This window comes from Formica exsecta, unplaced genomic scaffold (genome assembly GCF_003651465.1).
Source record: "Formica exsecta isolate Colony F162 unplaced genomic scaffold, ASM365146v1 scaffold80, whole genome shotgun sequence".
Lineage (NCBI taxonomy): Eukaryota > Metazoa > Arthropoda > Insecta > Hymenoptera > Formicidae > Formica > Formica exsecta.
The window spans coordinates 646,815-654,196 of record NW_021853570.1 but is presented as its reverse complement, the minus strand read 5'-3'; the positions used below and the strand labels follow the sequence as shown (position 1 = coordinate 654,196).

General features: G+C 32.6%; 1 protein-coding gene across 3 annotated transcripts in view; it reads right to left on the bottom strand.

Moving 5' to 3' along the window:
* Window positions 1–4,015, bottom strand: part of LOC115244245 (semaphorin-1A-like) — a 210,755-nt gene extending 206,740 nt beyond the window's left edge. For all 3 annotated transcript variants that reach the window (XM_029821756.1, XM_029821755.1, XM_029821758.1), the window contains exon 1: window positions 3,524–4,015. The gene's annotated coding sequence lies outside the window, so the exon portion shown is untranslated. The remainder of the gene's footprint in view (window positions 1–3,523) is intronic.
* Window positions 4,016–7,382: the final 3,367 nt, after the last annotated feature.

Genomic DNA, 7,382 nt, shown 5'->3' with positions numbered 1-7,382 from the left:
TATATATATATATATGTATAAAATTGTGTGTACGTATTTGTAGAAATATCAAATAAAAATACAAAATATTGATTTTCTCCGAAATACCTATCGTTTATTGAACGTAATTATTTTAGCAAATATTTTTGTAACTTGTCTATTTTTGTTCTACGCTAGAATAATATCAATTAAAGTTCGCATAGATATCTAAACATTATCCTTATTGTTGGAGGAAAAGCAAAAAAAATATGTTTTATCTTGAAATTATAATCGATGGTGAGTCGTATATATACATATATATATATACACGAAATAATTCAATCATTTAAGCTTTCTGGGTAAACAATTTAAACTAAAATTAATATTATTCAAATTATAAGTAATAATTATTTAAATTAAAATTATTAACAAACAAATTAGAATTATTAATTATTCTTTCTCATTTTCAAGTATCAAATTTGAATGAGAACAATATTATCCAGACTTTTATTTTATTTAGAATAATTTTTATTGTATATATGAATAAAAAGTTTCATTGTGTGTGTGATTAAGCAGTTATAATATTTATTATTTAAATTAGAATTATTAATTATTTCTTTCCAGAAAGTATCAAACTTGAATGAGAGCAATATTATCTAAACTTTTATATTACTCAGAATAATTTTAATTGTGAATAAAAAATTTCATTATGTGTGATTAAATAGTTGTAATAGTTTTCACTTTCTCTTGAAAGCTTTCTCTTTTATGACGCACGATTTCTTGAAATAATGAATATTTTAATCCGGATTTCAAGAAAATTATTCTCAGTAAAGTATCATGTAATCGAGAGATCGAAACAAGCGATAAGAATGCGGCGGTTAATCGGACCTATGCGCACGACGGAAATGTAGAAAGTCATACGGCCGATCGGCTGGCTACTCAATACGATCCTGTACGTTACTGTACGTACGTTCCAAACCGGTTTCGAGCTTTTCGCCGGAGGGACCCCGTGACTCGTGAACGTAACGACGCGTGTTCGAGAACGATAAGCTGGTTGTGGCTACGACGGGCCGGCGAACGGGCTGTGCGACGCAAGAAAATTTTATGAACCATAGGAACATGCGAGCAATATTCGCCCCACCGAATAATAATTCGTTAACCGACTGTTTTTTCATTCATTTTTCATCTAAGAAACTCCAATTGTCACAGTTGTAGCAATCTTGATAAAATTACTTTAATTATTTATAATAATAAACTAATCGAAAATTAGATTCTTTGTGATAATAGTTACAGTCGTTATTTTGTAAAGTTCTAAGAAATGTGTGTGTAATCCTTTATTTGAAAAATTCTACCATTAAAGGTAAAGTAAAAATAAAGAAAAAGGAAGCCATAATATTGACATTGTATACTGTAATGTTGCAAAAAAAAAAAAATATGTAAGGAAAGATTATATTTTCGTAAAAGAAACATTACATTTACTCGCGCGACTTGTTTTCCAAAATAAATCTACTAAATAAGATACTATGTTTTAAATAATTATGTAGCAATTTATAGTAATTTATGTGATATTTAATATTATAAATATATCAAAAGACATGACACACAGAACTTATCAATCATTAAGTTATCATATAATTTTTAAAATATTAGGAGCTATCCTATACAAATATAAAAGCATAACCATAATCTTTATTTTCAATAATTGAATGATTGTTTCGCGCTTCTCTCTCTCTCTCTCTCTCTCTTCTTTATATTTTTTAAAACATTGTTCTGCTAATTTTCTTTCGATTAATTCCTTGTGAAATAATAATCACTATTGATGACAAAATCATGTGATATTTTTATCTTCCCGCGTTTTCTGAATGTAAAAAAAAATAAAGTTGCATTGAAATTACCATCACTCTGTATTGATGCAGTAACTCTACTAAACGTCAGCTTCTTTTGACCTGACTTTCACGGTACACTCTGCATACTCGCGTCGCTCGCAAAAGCTTACAGCCATCATCCGGGTTGAACTTTTGTTTGACAAAATTGCTCTTGTCGGAACAACGATTACAATCGATGGATAAAAACAAAGAGAAAAAAAGAAAAAAAAAAGAAAAGAAGTGACACGAAAAACGGTACTCAAAATGGGGGAAAAAAAAAAACGAGGAATGTACACGCAATATCGAGCATCGTTGTTGCAGTACGCCTGTATTTGTTTATGACAAAGCGTGCACCAAGGTACAACGCGACAGCGAGAATAAACGAAACTGTCCGTTGGCGTGCGAGCTGTTTCGTGCCAGGCGATGCAGCGTTTCTTTCAATGCTCTCAACATTCCAAAATTGCAGAAGACAAAATAGTCCCAGTTGGCATGCCTGTCTTTGGTTGGGATCTTAACGATACCTACCGACAAACTATTGGCTCTATTTCTCTTTCTTTCAGTTCCGTTACATTATATCTTTCGTATTTAAAAAAATATATTTTATTTATTTATTTATTTATTAATAAATTGTATTTATTTTATTTATTATATATATATTATATTTATTGTTATTTATTGGAATCTTTGTAAGAAGAAAAAAAGAAACATTGCAAAATGATACTAAAAAGAACGAATTTTTGTTATTCAAAGTCTATAAAGAGTTAAGAGCCAAAAGTTATAAAGAGAATAAATTTAAATATTTAATTAAGCGTAACGTATCCATAAAATTCATTATAAAACGAATTTTTAAATTAAAATTAAGATTGCAGCTTGTAAGATATTCTGTTTATACATCATCTAATAAAATATAATAATCCGGTTAATATAAAAATAATTAGATAATACCAGCTAGGATACAAATCCAACGAAACATCAAACTGACTAATCACGTTAAAAGGTTTCATGTTACAATAATTATACTAACTCACTCTATATAAAAATAAACTTGTAACTTGACACGTGATCGGATACATGATTCAAAACGCGATGTAAGATAAAGTTAAATTTAAAATTTGAAATAGAAATAGAAATATATACTTATATTTAATGTGAGAGAGCAAAACACAGTTTGCGACAGGCCTTGCTAAAAAAAACTAGACAATATTAGATTTGTTCGCGTCGCGTGTATTCTCTATATAACTCGTTACGCTATTTCCCGCATTTCGCTTAATGATAAGTCACACGCAATGCCCATTTAATTGATACTCTTCCAGTCACTGAACAAATTTAAAAAAAAAAAAAAAATTTGTGTTGGTTGAGACACATACACGTGCGGGCGCGCGCCCGAGCGCGCATGTATTATTTTAAACAGAGCCAATAAGAAACATACATACCCCTCGATTCTTACGTTCAATATTATAATATAATAAAAGAATCAACAAATATACAAAGAGACGAATGCTAACAGCATTTGATCACATGATACGCAATATCGGAAAGAGAGAAGTATGCATCAAATACAAGTGAATGTAGCGGGAATAGATAATCATCGTATGTGTCTTCCCGTACATTTGTGTATAATACTTTTAGCAAGGTAATTCGCAATATCGCGAGAAAATCAACGAGTATCCTGAATATCGAATAATGGAGAATGGACTTACCAGAAAGACAGAACCGATCGGTCGCTAGCGCGCGCACCAAGTTACACGATGTATAATCCTCGCTATCAAATGATCGTCCGTCACCAAAATCCCCGAGGAGACGCTCTTTCCGAGCAAAGGTCTCCGACAGCGTGACCAGTCCCTTCGTGTAACCAAGAGGCCCGCCGGAAGAGAAAAGAAACGGAACAGAGACAGGGAGAGAAGAAACCGATGGTTGGCACAATAAAGTGTAACACTAGAAAAGAACACCACTTCACCGCGTCATTCGATAACGCCCGATAATGTCACTTGATCGTTATTCACAATCCCCGCGCTGCAATGATTCGCGCGCGAAATAAAATGGTAAAAAAAAGAAAAGAGAAATCGAGCCACGCGGCGTCACGCGCAGAGAGCGAGAGAGAGAGAGAGAGAGTCTCCTCCGAACGCGGCACGAAAAACACGTACAGGACGGAACGGAACGACACACACCGCTCGCTGCCCGAATCGCAACTGCCGCCAACCGTCGCGACGCGACTCCCTACTCCTACTCTCTTCCCCACTACTACCACCCCACTCCCTACCCCGACGCCATTCCACTCAATGCGCTCGCGCCATCGCGCGGTCGACGGAGCGTACTTCTCCTTTCCCGTCACATAAAGCCGTATCTCGGTCTCACTCTCTTCCTTTACTCATCCCCCGATCATTCTTCGCTCCGTCTTATTCGGCCTTCGACGGTTATTCTTCTCACTCAGTACTCACGCACACGGGATCATGTGTTCGTTCCCGATCAAAGACCCTATGAGAATCTCGTGAATTAGTTCTTACCGAGTAGAAAATGCAGATTAAAGAGTGGAAATCGATTTAAAATGAAATCGATATTGTTTGTTCCCAACGTTTGTGTGCATTTGAGAGATGCCACTTAAAAAAATATATGCTAACGCACCTCTTAATTAATTAATCTATATTAATTTAATATTGCCACGTGGCAATATTATTTAAAAGCGCAACAAGTGTTTACTTGTTGAAAAAATGTTATATTTTAATAAATTTGTTAACATTTTGATAACTATCTATTTTATTCGCATCATATTTGCGTGTACATATTATTACGTGGAATAAATGTAGAAAGAAGTTTTGATTATGATTATATACGGCATGCGAGAAGTTGGTAAAATTTTAGGTTTGGTATGTGTACCATTTAAAATATATACGTATATTAAAATCTTCTTTCCCTCTATATTATTCGTCAGATCAATTGGTCCGTTTTGATGTATATCGCATCTTTTATAGAACTGTATAATAATTATAACATTAATTAAAAAGAATTCAGATTATTAAGAATTAATTGAATGTGAAGAAAAAATAGCACTTTTGCAATAAACTTTTGAATATTAGAAGTAAACTTTTAGCAATAATTGATTATCTGAACTAGCAAAAATTAACTGCAATTAAAAATATCTCTTTAATCTCATATATTTAATGTATATATTTTATTAATAATCATTTAGTGGACGCATTGATTTTTACATTATCGTTGTCCTTTAATAGCATATTAGCAATGCAAATAATGTAGTATAATTTGAAGTAATAAAATAATAATATGAACAATATCAATAGTGTATATATAAACAATATGTGCGTGCGGGTATGCGCATATATGTATAAACAATATAATTAGATTTTGCAAACAAAATATACAGAGTATAAAATTTGTATAAATTGCAAGGAATGTAAAAATTATCAAGTACAAAATTAGGAAAATTGTAATTGTTCTCTCTCAGCCTATTTATATTATGTTTATAGTCATTATATGAAGCATAAAATACACAGTAACCATATACGATTACCTTTTTTTAGCAAAAAATAAAATTATTTAAGAGCAATTATTTCTGAATCCTAAAAAAAACAAAAACTCTAAAATTACACAAAAATTTATTAAAATCCATTATTATAATAATATGCCGAGCGCGTCAACGAAAATTCCAGATCATTAACCGATAATAGTATACTGTTCAGCCTGAGTGAAATTTTCGCTTAAAATTTTCGATATCCATATTATCAGACATTAAAGGGCGATGCAATAGAATTATAATCGAAGAACGAAACGATAATGTAATTAATTAAAATTGACCAATCATATATAGCGCCGAAGAGTAATTGGCCACATGTAACGTATCATGTAATTCAAACAATTAGGCCACATTAAATTAAACATTTAATATCGCTACATAATCATTGATATCACATAATTGATATCATATAAAAAATTATTACAACAACCGTATCACGCGACAGTATATCTAAGTATTTGAATGTTCGTTATGCGATAGTCTACTCGTTAATTCGTAATTTGAGACGAACGCGATGTTTGCGTATCGATAAAACCAGATGAAAACACTACGACTGCTTTGGATCGTGTACGTTTTGTATTTGATAAAAAAGATCTTCTCTCGTGCCACGTCAACTGCATCCGTTTCCACTAATGTCGATGAACACTCGTCTCGAATTGTTTATCTCTGCGTATTTATATAATCGATGCTACTTTCTATTTATTTAGTATCAATATAATAATATCGATATTATGTAGAAATAGAAAGAGAGTCGAAATTATAAACACTGATGTGATTAAGGACCCAGTATATGAAAAATTGATTTCTAGTATATAAAAAATTGATGATCTTTAGAAATTTTTTTGAAGAATATTAGGAATTGATCTTTTTGGCGTTTTACATATAATTTTATTAATGTTTAAACAGTACGTCAGTATTTCTAAATCTTGGATATTTAGCTTTTTTTTGTTCAATACAAGCTTTCGTGCGTAGCGTGTTAAAAAATGCATGGTTCGACAATGTGACATGGCTGCTCCTCGTGTAGTTGTCTGAAATGAAAAAACTCGGTCTAGTTTCATTCCGGGATTTTATTATAGGATATTTTTGGGATATTGAACCTAATCTCATTAGAAAAAATTGAAGATTAATAAAATAGCGTCATTTTGAAATTAGATATTTCAATTTCTGAATTTTTTTTCATTTCTTCAAAATTAGTAAAATATTAAATATTCATTTTTTTACATTCTAATTAGGTTCAGTATCCCAAAAATATCCTACGGAATAAAACTAGACCAAGTTTTTTCATTTCAGACAATTACACGAGAAGCAGCATGTCATGCCGTCATTTCTGAACATGCTACGCGCAGAAATTCGTATCGAAAAGCTGGATATCCAAGATTTAAAAATACTGACGTATTGTTTAAGCATCGATAAAAACATATAGAAAATGTCGAAAAGCTAAATTTCTAACATTCTTCAACAGAAAATTCCTAAAAATTATCAATAAACTGGACCTTAAAATAATCGGTATTTATAGTTGCTAAAATCGATTATAAAGAGAAACATATTGTCGAGAAACATATAGAACCAATTAACTTGTGTGTTGATTTCGCTTCCGCGGTAAGTGTTCATCGAGCGAATCGGTCGCACGTGTAACGCGTGCACGTACACACATCGTGAACGACATAACGCAGTTATGCGCGTACGCTCTCTTTCGCCGCGCGAGTTATTTCAGGCTATAATAGATGTCTCTTATATATGCGCGTGTAGTGTGTATATGCGTTGTGTTATAGCCAGAAGTACATGCGGGGTGAGGGGGAAAGGGGAACCGAGACTGGACAATGAGCGGCAGCGTGTGGTAAAGAGCAAGCAAGAGCAACGCAATGCTTGTGTGTGTGTGTGTGTATCTCATGTTGCAGACTGCGCGACGCTGTATTTATGTGGCTACGGGCGTGGCAAAAGATAGAGACAATAAGGGAACTTCGAATTCTGAACAAAATACATATATCTAATAAACATATTTACTATATGACAATGAGAGCGCTTTCCAA